A 13486-nucleotide genomic window follows, 5' to 3' on the forward strand; every position below is an offset into this window, starting at 1 on the left:
CAACATGAGCTGTAATTTGCAATAGACAGGCCTTTTTTTTGACGTGGTCTTTGGAAGTGAGTGAGGTATGTGGCTGTCGTATCTCAAAGCTTTCCTGTCAACTATGAAACGGTGCCTATCTGAAGTCCCTGAACTTATGACCTATATATGACTATATATAGGTCATAAGTTCAGGGACTTCAGATAGGTGACTACCTGACTCAAGCCAAGTTGAAAGGTATTTTGTTTTTCGGGGAAACATTCATCCTACAGGTTATTTATGCTTTCTTTCCTGGACACCACTCTGAGAAAAAAAAACTTCAACTTATACATATATAGATGTATATATATATATATATATACTGTGTATATATACAGTACTTAAGAAATGTATTAGACCACCTGTCACCAAAAACTAAAAACTGAAAATGTTGTTATTTGGCAAAATCAATCTGAATTGAGCTTTTTATCCCCAAATTTGAGGTGGCTCACTGGGCTTCAGAAATTAAATCAAGCATAACATTCAACCATGCTAAACTCAAACAATTTTTTTCTCTTCAGTAATGCAAGCAAATAGCTATCATTTACGGAGCCCTCGAAGTGACATGAGAGGGGCTCCGTAATCATTTGACATATTAATCAAGCAATAATAATGTGCTTTGCTATTTGTTGCTTGGTTGTTTTTTTTTGTAAAACAGTAAATTTGAAAAATCCTAATAATTATACGTCAGCATTATAAATATCAAATCCCAATGGTGTTAATTTAGCAGCTGTGGCACACACCTAACATTGGGTGGTGGTCTATTGTATGTATGATATAGTTTCAGTATATAACATTTAGAGTCAGGAAAACTGTCAGAATTGTGAAATAAAAATGTAAAAATGTGTTTGTAGCAGATGTGATTTAAACAGAACATGTTTTTTTTCATTTTGGAGGCATTAGAGAGCCATCTCTAAATTAGTAGTTGTTGCTCATTAGCACTATATCTTCTGCATTGGGCGACGACCATTCTTACGAGCTAAAATTGCCAATTAATTTATGTAAGAGCATTCTTCACACTTATTCCCTGCGGGCATGGAATGACTCTCGGTTTTCTATTGTGGTTGACGGAGAGAACCAGTATCATTGCATGATGACATTTAATCCGTTGTCATTGCAATTGGGGATAATAAAATCTTCACTCCCCTGCCAAAAAAAACGTGTAATTCCTGTAATATAATGTACCAGGGATCAGATGGAGAGAAAAGAAAGGCAGGTGGAAGCACACATAGTCTGATCTACTTTGTGAATTGATTTAAACACATATGAATATACTGCATGTGTGTTGGGCTCCATTGCTTATATCGTCAATAATTATTTTATGCAGAGCTTCTAAATATTTAATGGCATGAAAAGGTTGCTTTTTTTGGTCTGAATAATGCTGTGTTTGCATCTTTATTTGCTTTTAAGGCTCAGCAAACAACTGTGTTGATGGCTCACAGTGGATTCAATAAAGTTGTGATTATGGCAGAGTACGGCCTTTCACACATGGACTCCTTGTACATTTATCACTCATTTCACTGGGACTATAATTCACTCTCTGGCCCCGTATTTTAAATAAAAACACGACACACAGCACATATTGGAATCGCACACATAGAGAATGGGTGACTTTGATGGATTTGTGTTGTAATATGTGCATGCAAACATTCTAATTATGCTGGCTGCTGGAAAGGCAGGATTGCTATGGAAATGCAAAGCATTTAAGTGTCTTACTATAGATAACACATTTGCAGACAGTTCTAGGTAGAACTGTATTTTCTTGCATTCTTTGCAGTCCACTTCATGTTACTGCTGGTTTCTGTCCAGACTAACATATTCACGTCCATTATCATGAGGAATGAGCCTGATAAGCAGCGATGACGAGGAATATTACCATCGTACCACACTCTGCTCTATACCTTCATCTCTAGAAAGAAAAAGAAAAGGAGACAGGGCTGTGATTTTAGGAGGAAATTATTGTTTTCTCCACCTTTGCCTCTTTCTCTGACTGAACTTTGGATGTGTCCTCGGGCAAAACAAAAGTACTGAGTGTGATAGTTTCTTATTTGAGGTATAGTTGGCTTTTGTTTTCTTTCTTTGCTCAACTTTTTGTGATGCAGTGTAGCATAATTTTAGACGCGCTGATGGCAGCTGAGCCTCGGGGAGTTACAGACTGTTTGCATGTAGAGTGCACTTGTTAGGGTCGCTGGGTTCTAGCAGTAGAGTTTGAAATAACACTGCGTGAACAGAGAGATGGTGAAGTGCTGGAGGAAAGTGGCAAATCTTCACAAAGAAGATGAACAGGTGAAAAAGGTTTTTCCTGTACTGTGTTAGGGCCAAAACTGAAGAGAATGCAGTTCTAATATTATATATGGTAACGCTTTCTTTTACAGTCCCCTAATTACCAGGTATTTACCTGGTAAATTCATGGTAACACCAAAGTGTTACTAGGTAATTACCAATGGTAATAAGAAAGTAAATACAGTGAAACTGTTGCCAAAATACTGGGCATTTACCTGGTAACTATATAGTTAATTATAGCGTGTTATTACTGCTGTTAATAAGAAGGTATGTACAGCTAAACTATGGCAAAACTATGGTAAATGTAAGTGTATTATTGGGTTATAAACTGGTAATAAGCAGGTACCTACAGTCCCCTAATTACTAGCTATTTACCCAAGGGGTAATCTAACAAACCTAACCCTAAAAATGTGTGTAATTACATGGAAACAAGCTTGGCTTTCTTTTACAGTACAGTTTTACTGTACTTACCGAGTACATTACCGTGCATTACCCAGTATTTTGGCAACGGTTTCACTGTATTTACTTATCTTATTACCCTTGGTAATTACCTAGCAACACTTTAGTGTTACCATGAATTTACCAGCTAAATACCAGGTAATTAGGGGACTGTAAAAGAAAGCGTTACCTTATATATTGTTATTATGTATTTTTTATTTATTTTTAATCATTATTTAATTAAATTGTTACCATTGAATAGCAACAGATTGCAGTTGTAAACAGCAGTAGCAGTAGCAGTCGACCACTACTAGCCATTTCCTCCTCCACAAAAGAGATGATTTCCTCCGACTCTGTGCAATTCTTTCTTCGACACAGACCCAGTTTCATGCACAATCTTCCTGATGCTAATGATAATGTGGTAACTGCCAAAAGATTAAATATTTCCTTATCTGTGAAGCCCAAACCAAGATACAACTCCACACAAGGCTCCACGTTCCTCATCTTGACGCAGGTTCCCAGCCGATCATCTGAGATTTTGCTTGAATGAACATTACGACTTTATTCTCGAAGGATTAAAACAAAAGTTTAGAAACAGTTTCTTTAGTGTGGCTCCAATACTCCGTCGTATGTTTTGCTTTTTGTATCCAAAACTTTTGTCTTGACAGTACGGCAATACCAGTCTTTAATAGGGTAATGAAAACTAAAATGAAACATTCGAGCACATACCTACAATAGTTCAAAACATCTAACCATGGTATCGTCAAAATACCACATTAAAAAGTCCCAAACTTTGCAAACAAGGCTGAGGAAATTTAACTGGACCCAGAGGAAACATATGATATCACATCTCTTTTCACATACTGCACATCCCCACTACAGAAGCAGTCAAGATGACAAGGATATGACTGGAAAACTGGAAAACACTACCGTCCCTAGTGGTACCAACCTCACAGCATCCTGCATATAATATACGGTATAGCACTTGTGTCGGGTTGTTAGGTTTGCAATAATTCGAAGAAAATCTGCTTCAAGTTTAAAAGGATGGTGCACGCTCGAAGCTTTTCGCACGTTTGACACAGCAGTGACATTTTATTTCTTACATCATAACATTGATGTGCTAACAATAAAAAAAAGTTTTTCCATTCGTTCGGGTTCTACTGCATTACTAATAATATCATCATTTGACACAATGTTTTTATTGTGTGAACCATTACAATGTATCTATCGTATGACATCATCTTTTTTGCATGAGGACACAGGTGTAGTATTGTTTTAAAAGGTGAGCGACCTGCCATGTTTTTCATATGCAAATCCAGTGGGAAGACAATGGACACAAGCTGGCACCACATTAGACACAGAGTCATTCTGGGTGAGCAGAGACTAAAGCAGTCGGGATAAGAGTTTGTTGACGCTGTCAATGTTGGTTATGTGGAAATGCAAATAAAATCATTGTTTACTGGTGACAAAAATGTTCATATGTATTAGGGTTTAAACATCTTTTATCAAGGATGAGTGAAGTTATGTGAGTGGCCAGTAACTGTGTACATATATGTTCTCCAGGTTTGAATGATTGAACTTAAGTTTCATTAATAGCAGCACACAAGGATATGGTGCACCAGAAAAACAGACAAGAAGAACAACAGAAAACAGCAATAAAGCAGTCAAAAAACGTCATACTATACTATGTCGTCCAAAATTTGACAAAAACGTCATACTATACTATGTCGTCCAAAATTTGACAAAAACCTCATACTATAGTATGTCATCCAGAATTTAGTAAAAAAAACGTTTAAGGTCCAAAATTTGACAAAAACGTCATACTATACTATGTCGTCCAAAAACTGACAAAAACGTCATACTATATAGTATGTCGTCTAAAATTTGATTTTTTTTTGAAGAGAAAATATTTGGTCCAAAATTTGACAAAAACGTCATACTATAGTATGTTGTCCAAAAATTGACAAAAACATCATACTATACTATGTCATCCAAAATTTGACAAAAACGTCATACTATACTATGTTGTCCAAAAATTGACAAAAACGTCAAAATATAATGTCTTCCTAAATTTGACAAAAATGTCATACTATAGCATGTTGTCCAAAAATTGACAAAAACGTCAAAATATTCTAAGTCGTCCTAAATTTGACAAAAATGTCATACTATACTATGTTGTCCAAAATTTGACAAAAACGTCATACTATAGCATGTCGTCCAAAAATTGACAAAAACATCAAAATATACTGTCTTCCTAAATTTGACAAAAATGTCATACTATACTATGTTGTCCAAAAATGGACAAAAACGTCATACTATAGCATGTCGTCCTAAATTTGACAAAAATGTCATACTATACTATGTTGTCCAAAATTTGACAAAAACGTCATACTATATTATGTCGTCCAAATTTGACAAAAATGTCATACGATAATATGTCCTCCAAAATTTGACAAAAACGTCAAACTATAGTATGTTGTCCAAAAATGGACAAAAACATCATACTATACTATATCGTCCAAAATTTGACAAAAACGTCATACTATACTATGTCGTGCAAAATTTGACAAAAACCTGATACTATAGTATGTCGTCCAGAATTTAGGGAAATTCTTTTAAGGTCCAAAATTTGACAAAAATGTCATACTATAGTATGTTGTCCAAAATTTGACAAAAACGTCATACTATACTATGTCATCCAAAATTTGACAAAAACGTCATACTATACTATGTCGTCCAAAAATTGACATAAAGTACTACTATAGTATGTGAGGAAAAGGAGCCACGGTTGGTGCAGTGGTTAGCACTCACGCCTTTGCAGCAAGAAGGCCCGAGTCGCTGGTTTCAAGCCTAGGTTGGAATGAGTTTAATCCCCAGTTGGAACAAGAGCCTTTCTGCCAAAATTTGACAAAAAATGTCATACTATAGTATGTTGTCCAAAATTTGACAAAAATGTCATACTATATTATGACTTCCAAAATTTGACAAAAACGTCATACTATACTATGTCGTCCAAAATTTGAAAAAAAATGTAATACTATACTATGTCGTCCAAAATTTGACAAAAACGTCGTACTATACTATGTCGTGCAAAATTTGAGAAAAACCTGATACTATAGTATGTCGTCCAGAATTTAGGGAAATTCTTTTAAGGTCCAAAATTTGACAAAAACGTCATACTATACTATGTCGTCCAAAATTTGACAAAAAACGTAATACTATACTATGTCGTCCAAAATTTGACAAAAACGTCGTACTATACTATGTCATCCAAAATTTGACAAAAACGTCATACTATACTATGTCGTCCAAAATTTGACAAAAAACGTAATACTATACTATGTCGTCCGAAATTTGACCAAAACGTCCTACTATACTATGTCGTCCAAAATTTGACAAAAATGTCATACTATAGTATGTCGTGCAAAATTTGACAAATACATCATACTATACTGTCATCCAAAATTTAACAAAAATGTCATACTATAGTATGTCATCCAAAATTTGACCAAAACGTCATACTATACAATGTTGTCCAAAAATTGACAAAACGTCATACTATAGCATGTTGTCCAAAATTTGACAAAAACGTCATACTATATTATGTCGTCCAAAAATTTACAAAAAGTACTACTATAGTATGTAAGGAAAAAGAGCCACGGTTGGCGTAGTGAGTAGCGCTCATGCCTTTGCAGCAAGAAGGCTGAGTTCATGGGTTCAAGCCCCGGTTGGAACAAGTTTGAGCCCCAGTTGGTACAAGAGAATTTCTGTCAAATTTGACAAAAAAGGTCATGTGTTTGTCCAAAATTTGACAAAAACGTCATACTATACTATGTCATCCAAAATTTGACAAAAATGTCATTCTATAGTATGTCGTCCAAAATTTGACCAAAACGTCATACTATACTATGTCGTCCAAAATTTGACAAAAACATCATACTATAGCATGTCGTCCAGAAATTGCGCAAATTTTTTTTAGGTCCAAAATTTGACAAAAACGTCATACTATACTATGTCTTCCAAAATTTGACAAAAAACGTAATACTATACTGTCGTCCAAAATTTGACAAAAATGTCATACTATATTATGACTTCCAAAATTTTACAAAAACGTCATACTATAGTATGTCGTCCAAAATTTGACAAAAATGTCATACAGTAGTATGTCGTCCAAAATTTGACAAATACGTCATACTATACTGTCATCCAAAATTTTACAAAAATGTCATACTATAGTATGTCATCCAAAATTTGACCAAAGCGTCATACTATACAATGTTGTCCAAAAATTTACAAAACGTCATACTATAGCATGTTGTCCAAAATTTGACAAAAACGTCATACAATATTATGTTGTCCAAAAATTTACAAAAAGTACTACTATAGTATGTAAAGAAAAGGAGCCACGGTTGGCGTAGTAAGTAGCGCTCATGCCTTTGCAGCAAGAAGGCCGAGTTCATGGGTTCGAGCCCCAGTTGGAACAAGAGAATTTCTGCCAAAATTTGACAAAAAACGTCATGTGTTTGTCCAAAATTTGACAAAAACGTCATACTATAGTATGTCGTCCAAAATTTGACAAAAATGTCATTCTATAGTATGTCGTCCAAAATTTGACCAAAACGTCATACTATACTATGTCGTCCAAAAATTGACAAAATGTCATACTATAGTATGTCGTCCAAAATTTGACCAAAACGTCATACTATACTATGTTGTCCAAAATTTGACAAAAACGTCATACTATACTATGTCGTCCAAAAATTGACAAAAACGTCCTACTATACTATGTCGTCCAAAATTTGACAAAAACGTAATACTATACTATGTTGTCCAAAATTTGACAAAAACGTCTTACTATACTATGTCATCCAAAATTTGACAAAAATGTCATACTATGGTATGTTGTCCAAAATTTGACAAAAATTTCATACTATGGTATGTTGTCCAAAATTTGACAAAAATGTCATACTATACTATGTCGTCCAAAATTTGACAAAAACGTCATACTATAGCATGTCGTCTAGAATTTGCAGAAATTTTTTTTAGGTCCAAAATTTGACAAAAACGTCATACTATACTGTCTTCCAAAATTTGACAAAAAACGTAATACTATACTATGTCATCCAAAATTTGACAAAAATGTCATACTATAGTATGTCGTCCAAAATTTGACCAAAATGTCATACTATACAATGTCGTCCAAAAATTGACAAAATGTCATACTATAGTATGTTGTCCAAAAATGGACAAAAAAGTCATACTATACTATGTCGTCTAAAATTTGACAAAAATGTCATACGATAATATGTCGTCCAAAATTTGACCAAAACATCATACTATAGTATGTTGTCCAAAAATTGACAAAAACGTCATACTATACTATGTTGACCAAAATTTGACAAAAACGTCATACTATACTATGTCGTCCAAAATTTGACAAAAATGTCATACTATATTATGACTTCCAAAATTTTACAAAAACGTCATACTATAGTATGTCGTCCAAACTTTGACCAAAACGTCATACTATACTATGTCGTCCAAAAATTGACAAAACGTCATACTATAGCATGTTGTCCAAAATTTGACCAAAATGTTATACTATACTGTCGTCCAAAAATTGACAAACGGTCATACTATAGTATGTCGTCCAAAATTTGACAAAAATGTCACACAATACTGTCGTCCAAAATTTGACAAAAATGTCACACTATACTGTCTTCCAAAATTTGACAAAAATGTCATACTATAGTATGTCATCCAAAATTTGAACAAAACGTCATACTATACTATGTTGTCCAAAAATTGACAAAACGTCATACTATAGCATGTTGTCCAAAATTTGACAAAAACGTCATACTATATTATGTCGTCCAAAAATTTACAAAAAGTACTACTATAGTATGTAAAGAAAACGAGCCACGGTTGGCGTAGTGAATAGCGCTCATGCCTTTGCAGCAAGAAGGCCCAAGTTCCTGGGTTCAAGCCCCGGTTGGAAGAAGCTTGTGCCCCAGTTGGAACAAGAGCCTTTCTGCCAAAATTTGACAAAAAACGTAGTGTGTTGTCCAAAATTTTACAAAAACGTCATACTATACTATGTTGTCCAAAATTTGACAAAAACGTCATACTATACTATGCGTCCAAAATTTGACAAAAATGTCATACTATAGTATGTCGTCCAAAAATTTACAAAATTTCATACTATACTATGTTGTCCAAAATTTGACCAAAACGTCATACTATACTATGTCGTCCAAAAATTTACAAAATGTCATACTATAGTATGTCGTCCAAAGTTTGACTAAAACATCATACTATACTATGTTGTCCAAAATTTGACAAAAACTTCATACTATACTATGTCGTCCAAAATATGACAAAAATGTCATTCTATAGTATGTCGTCCAAAATTTGACCAAAACGTCATACTATACTATGTCGTCCAAAAATTGACAAAATGTCATACTGTAGTATGTCGTCCAAAATTTGACTAAAACATCATACTATACTATGTTGTCCAAAATTTCACAAAAACTTCATACTTTACTTTGTCGTCCAAAATACGACAAAAATGTCATTCTATAGTATGTCGTCCAAAATTTGACAAAAACATCATACAATACTGTCGTCCAAAATTTGTCAAAAATGTCACACTATACTGTCTTCCAAAATTTGACAAAAATGTCATACTATAGTATGTCATCCAAAATTTGACCAAAACGTCATACTATACTATGTTGTCCAAAAATTGACAAAACGTCATACTATAGCATGTTGTCCAAAATTTGACAAAAACGTCATACTATATTTTGTCGTCCAAAATTTGACAAAAACGTCATACTATAGTATGTCGTCCAAAATTTGACAAAAATGTCATACTATAGCATGTCGTCCAGAATTTGTGGACATTTTTTTTAGATCCAAAATTTGACAAAAACGTCATACTATAGTATGTCTACCAAAATTTGACAAAAATGTCATTCTATAGTATGTTGTCCAAAATTTGACCAAAACGTCATACTATACTATGTCGTCCAAAAATTTACAAAATGTCATACTATAGTATGTCGTCCAAAATTTGACTAAAACATCATACTATACTATGTTGTCCAAAATTTGACAAAAACTTCATACTATACTATGTCGTCCAAAATATGACAAAAATGTCATTCTATAGTATGTCGTCCAAAATTTGACCAAAACGTCATACTATACTATGTCGTCCAAAAATTGACAAAATGTCATACTATACCAAAATTTGACTGAAACATCATACTATACTATGTTGTCCAAAATTTGACAAAAACTTCATACTATACTATGTCGTCCAAAATTTTACAAAAATGTCATTCTATAGTATGTCGTCCAAAATTTGACAAAAACGTCATACTATACTATGTCGTCCAAAAATTTACAAAAACGTCATACTATAGTATGTTGTCCAAAAATTGACAAAAACGTCATACTATACTATGTCGTCCAAAATTTGACAAAAATGTCATACTATACTATGTTGTCCAAAATTTGACAAAAACGTCTTACTATACTATGTCGTCCAAAATTTGACAAAAACATCATACGTCACTATATCGTCCAAAATTTGACAAAACGTCATACTATACTATGTCGTCCAAAATTTGACAAAAACCTGATACTATAGTATGTCGTCCAGAATTTAGGGAAATTCTTTTAAGGTCCAAAATTTGACAAAAATGTCATTCTGTAGTATGTCGTCCAAAATTTGACTAAAACATCATACTATACTATGTTGTCCAAAATTTGACAAAAACTTCATACTATACTATGTTGTCCAAAATATGACAAAAATGTCATTCTATAGTATGTCGTCCAAAATTTGACCAAAACGTCATACTATACTATGTCGTCCAAAAATTGACAAAATGTCATACTATACCAAAATTTGACTAAAACATCATACTATACTTTGTTGTCCAAAATTTGACAAAAACTTCATACTATACTATGTCGTCCAAAATTTTACAAAAATGTCATTCTATAGTATGTCGTCCAAAATTTGACAAAAACGTCATACTATACTATGTCGTCCAAAAATTTACAAAAACGTCATACTATAGTATGTTGTCCAAAAATTGACAAAAACGTCATACTATACTATGTCGTCCAAAATTTGACAAAAATGTCATACTATACTATGTTGTCCAAAATTTGACAAAAACGTCTTACTATACTATGTCGTCCAAAATTTGACAAAAACATCATACGTCACTATATCGTCCAAAATTTGACAAAACGTCATACTATACTATGTCGTTCAAAATTTGACAAAAACCTGATACTATAGTATGTCGTCCAGAATTTAGGGAAATTCTTTTAAGGTCCAAAATTTGACAAAAATGTGATACTATAGTATGTTGTCCAAAATTTGACAAAAATGTCATACTATATTATGACTTCCAAAATTTGACAAAAACGTCATACTATACTATGTCGTCTAAAATTTGACAAAAAACGTAATACTATACTATGTCGTCCAAAATTTGACAAAAACGTCATACTATACTATGTCATCCAAAAATTGACAAAACGTCATACTATAGCATGTTGTCCAAAATTTGACAAAAATGTCATACTATACTATGTCATCCAAAATTTGACAAAAATGTCATACTATAGTATGTCGTACGAAATTTGACCAAAACGTCCTACTATACTATGTCGTCCAAAATTGGACAAAAATGTCATACTATACTATGTCTTCCAAAATTTGACAAAAATGTCATACTATAGTATGTCATCCAAAATTTGACCAAAACGTCATACTATACTATGTTGTCCAAAAATTGACAAAACGTCATACTATAGCATGTTGTCCAAAATTTGACAAAAACGTCATACTATATTATGTCGTCCAAAAATTTACAAAAAGTACTACTATTGTATGTAAAGAAAACGAGCCACGGTTGGCGTAGTGAGTAGCGCTCATGCCTTTGCAGCAAGAAGGCCGGAGTTCCTGTGTTCAAGCCCCGGTTGGAAGAAGTTTGTGCCCCAGTTGGAACAAGAGCCTTTCTGCCAAAATTTGACAAAAAACGTTGTGTGTTGTCCAAAATTTGACAAAAAACTTAATACTATACTATGTCATCCAAAATTTGACAAAAATATCATACTATAGTATGTCGTCCAAAATTTGACCAACAAGTCATACTATACTATGTCGTCCAAAAATTGACAAAATGTCATACTATAGCATGTTGTCAAAAATTTTACAAAAACGTCATACTATACTATGTCGTCCAAAAATTTACAAAAACGTCATACTATAGTATGTTGTCCAAAAATGGACAAAAACGTCATACTATACTATGTCGTCTAAAATTTGACAAAAATGTCATATGATATGTCGTCCAAAATTGACCAAAACATCATACTATAGTATGTTGTCCAAAAATTGACAAAAACGTCATACTATACTATGTTGTCCAAAATTTGACAAAAACGTCATACTATACTTTGTCGTCCAAAATTTGACAAAAATGTCATACTATATTATGACTTCCAAAATTTTACAAAAACGTCATACTATAGTATGTCGTCCAAAATTTGACCAAAACGTCATACTATACTGTGTCGTCCAAAAATTGACAAAACGTCATACTATAGCATGTTGTCCAAAATTTGACCAAAACGTCATACTATACTGTCGTCCAAAAATTGACAAACGGTCATACTATAGTATGTCGTCCAAAATTTGACAAAAATGTCACACTATACTGTCTTCCAAAATTTGACAAAAATGTCATACTATAGTATGTCATCCAAAATTTGACCAAAACGTCATACTATACTATGTTGTCCAAAAATTGACAAAACGTCATACTATAGCATGTTGTCCAAAATTTGACAAAAACGTCATACTATATTATGTCGTCCAAAAATTTACAAAAAGTACTACTATAGTATGTAAAGAAAACAAACCATGGTTGGCGTAGTGAGTAGCGCTCATGCCTTTGCAGCAAGAAGGCCCGAGTTCCTGGGATCAAGCCCCGGTTGGAAGAAGTTTGTGCCCCAGTTGGAACAAGAGCCTTTCTGCCAAAATTTGACAAAAAACGTTGTGTGTTGTCCAAAATTTGACAAAAACGTCATACTATACTATGTCGTCCAAAATTTGACAAAAATGTCATACTATACTATGTTGTCCAAAATTTGACAAAACATCTTACTATACTATGTCGTTCAAAATTTGACAAAAACCTGATACTATAGTATGTCGTCCAGAATTTAGGGAAATTCTTTTAAGGTCCAAAATTTGACAAAAATGTGATACTATAGTATGTTGTCCAAAATTTGACAAAACCGTCATACTATACTATGTCGTCCAAAAATTGACATAAAGTACTACTATAGTGTGTGAGGAAAAGAGCCACGTTTGGTGTAGTGGTTAGCACTCACGCCTTTGCAGCAAGAAGGCCCGAGTTCCTGGTTTCAAGCCCCGGTTGGAACGAGTTTGATCCCCGGTTGGAACAAGAGCCTTTCTGCCAAAATTTGACAAAAACGTCATACTATAGTATGTTGTCCAAAATTTGACAAAAACGTCATACTATACTATGTCGTCCAAAATTTGACAAAAATGTCATACTATATTATGACTTTCAAAATTTGACAAAAACGTCATACTATACTATGTCGTCCAAAATTTTACAAAAAAACGTAATACTATACTATGTCGTCCAAAATTTGACAAAAACGTCATACTATACTATGTCATCC

This window comes from Microchirus variegatus, assembly GCF_963457635.1.
Source record: "Microchirus variegatus genome assembly, chromosome: 11".
In the NCBI taxonomy this organism is placed as follows: domain Eukaryota; kingdom Metazoa; phylum Chordata; class Actinopteri; order Pleuronectiformes; family Soleidae; genus Microchirus; species Microchirus variegatus.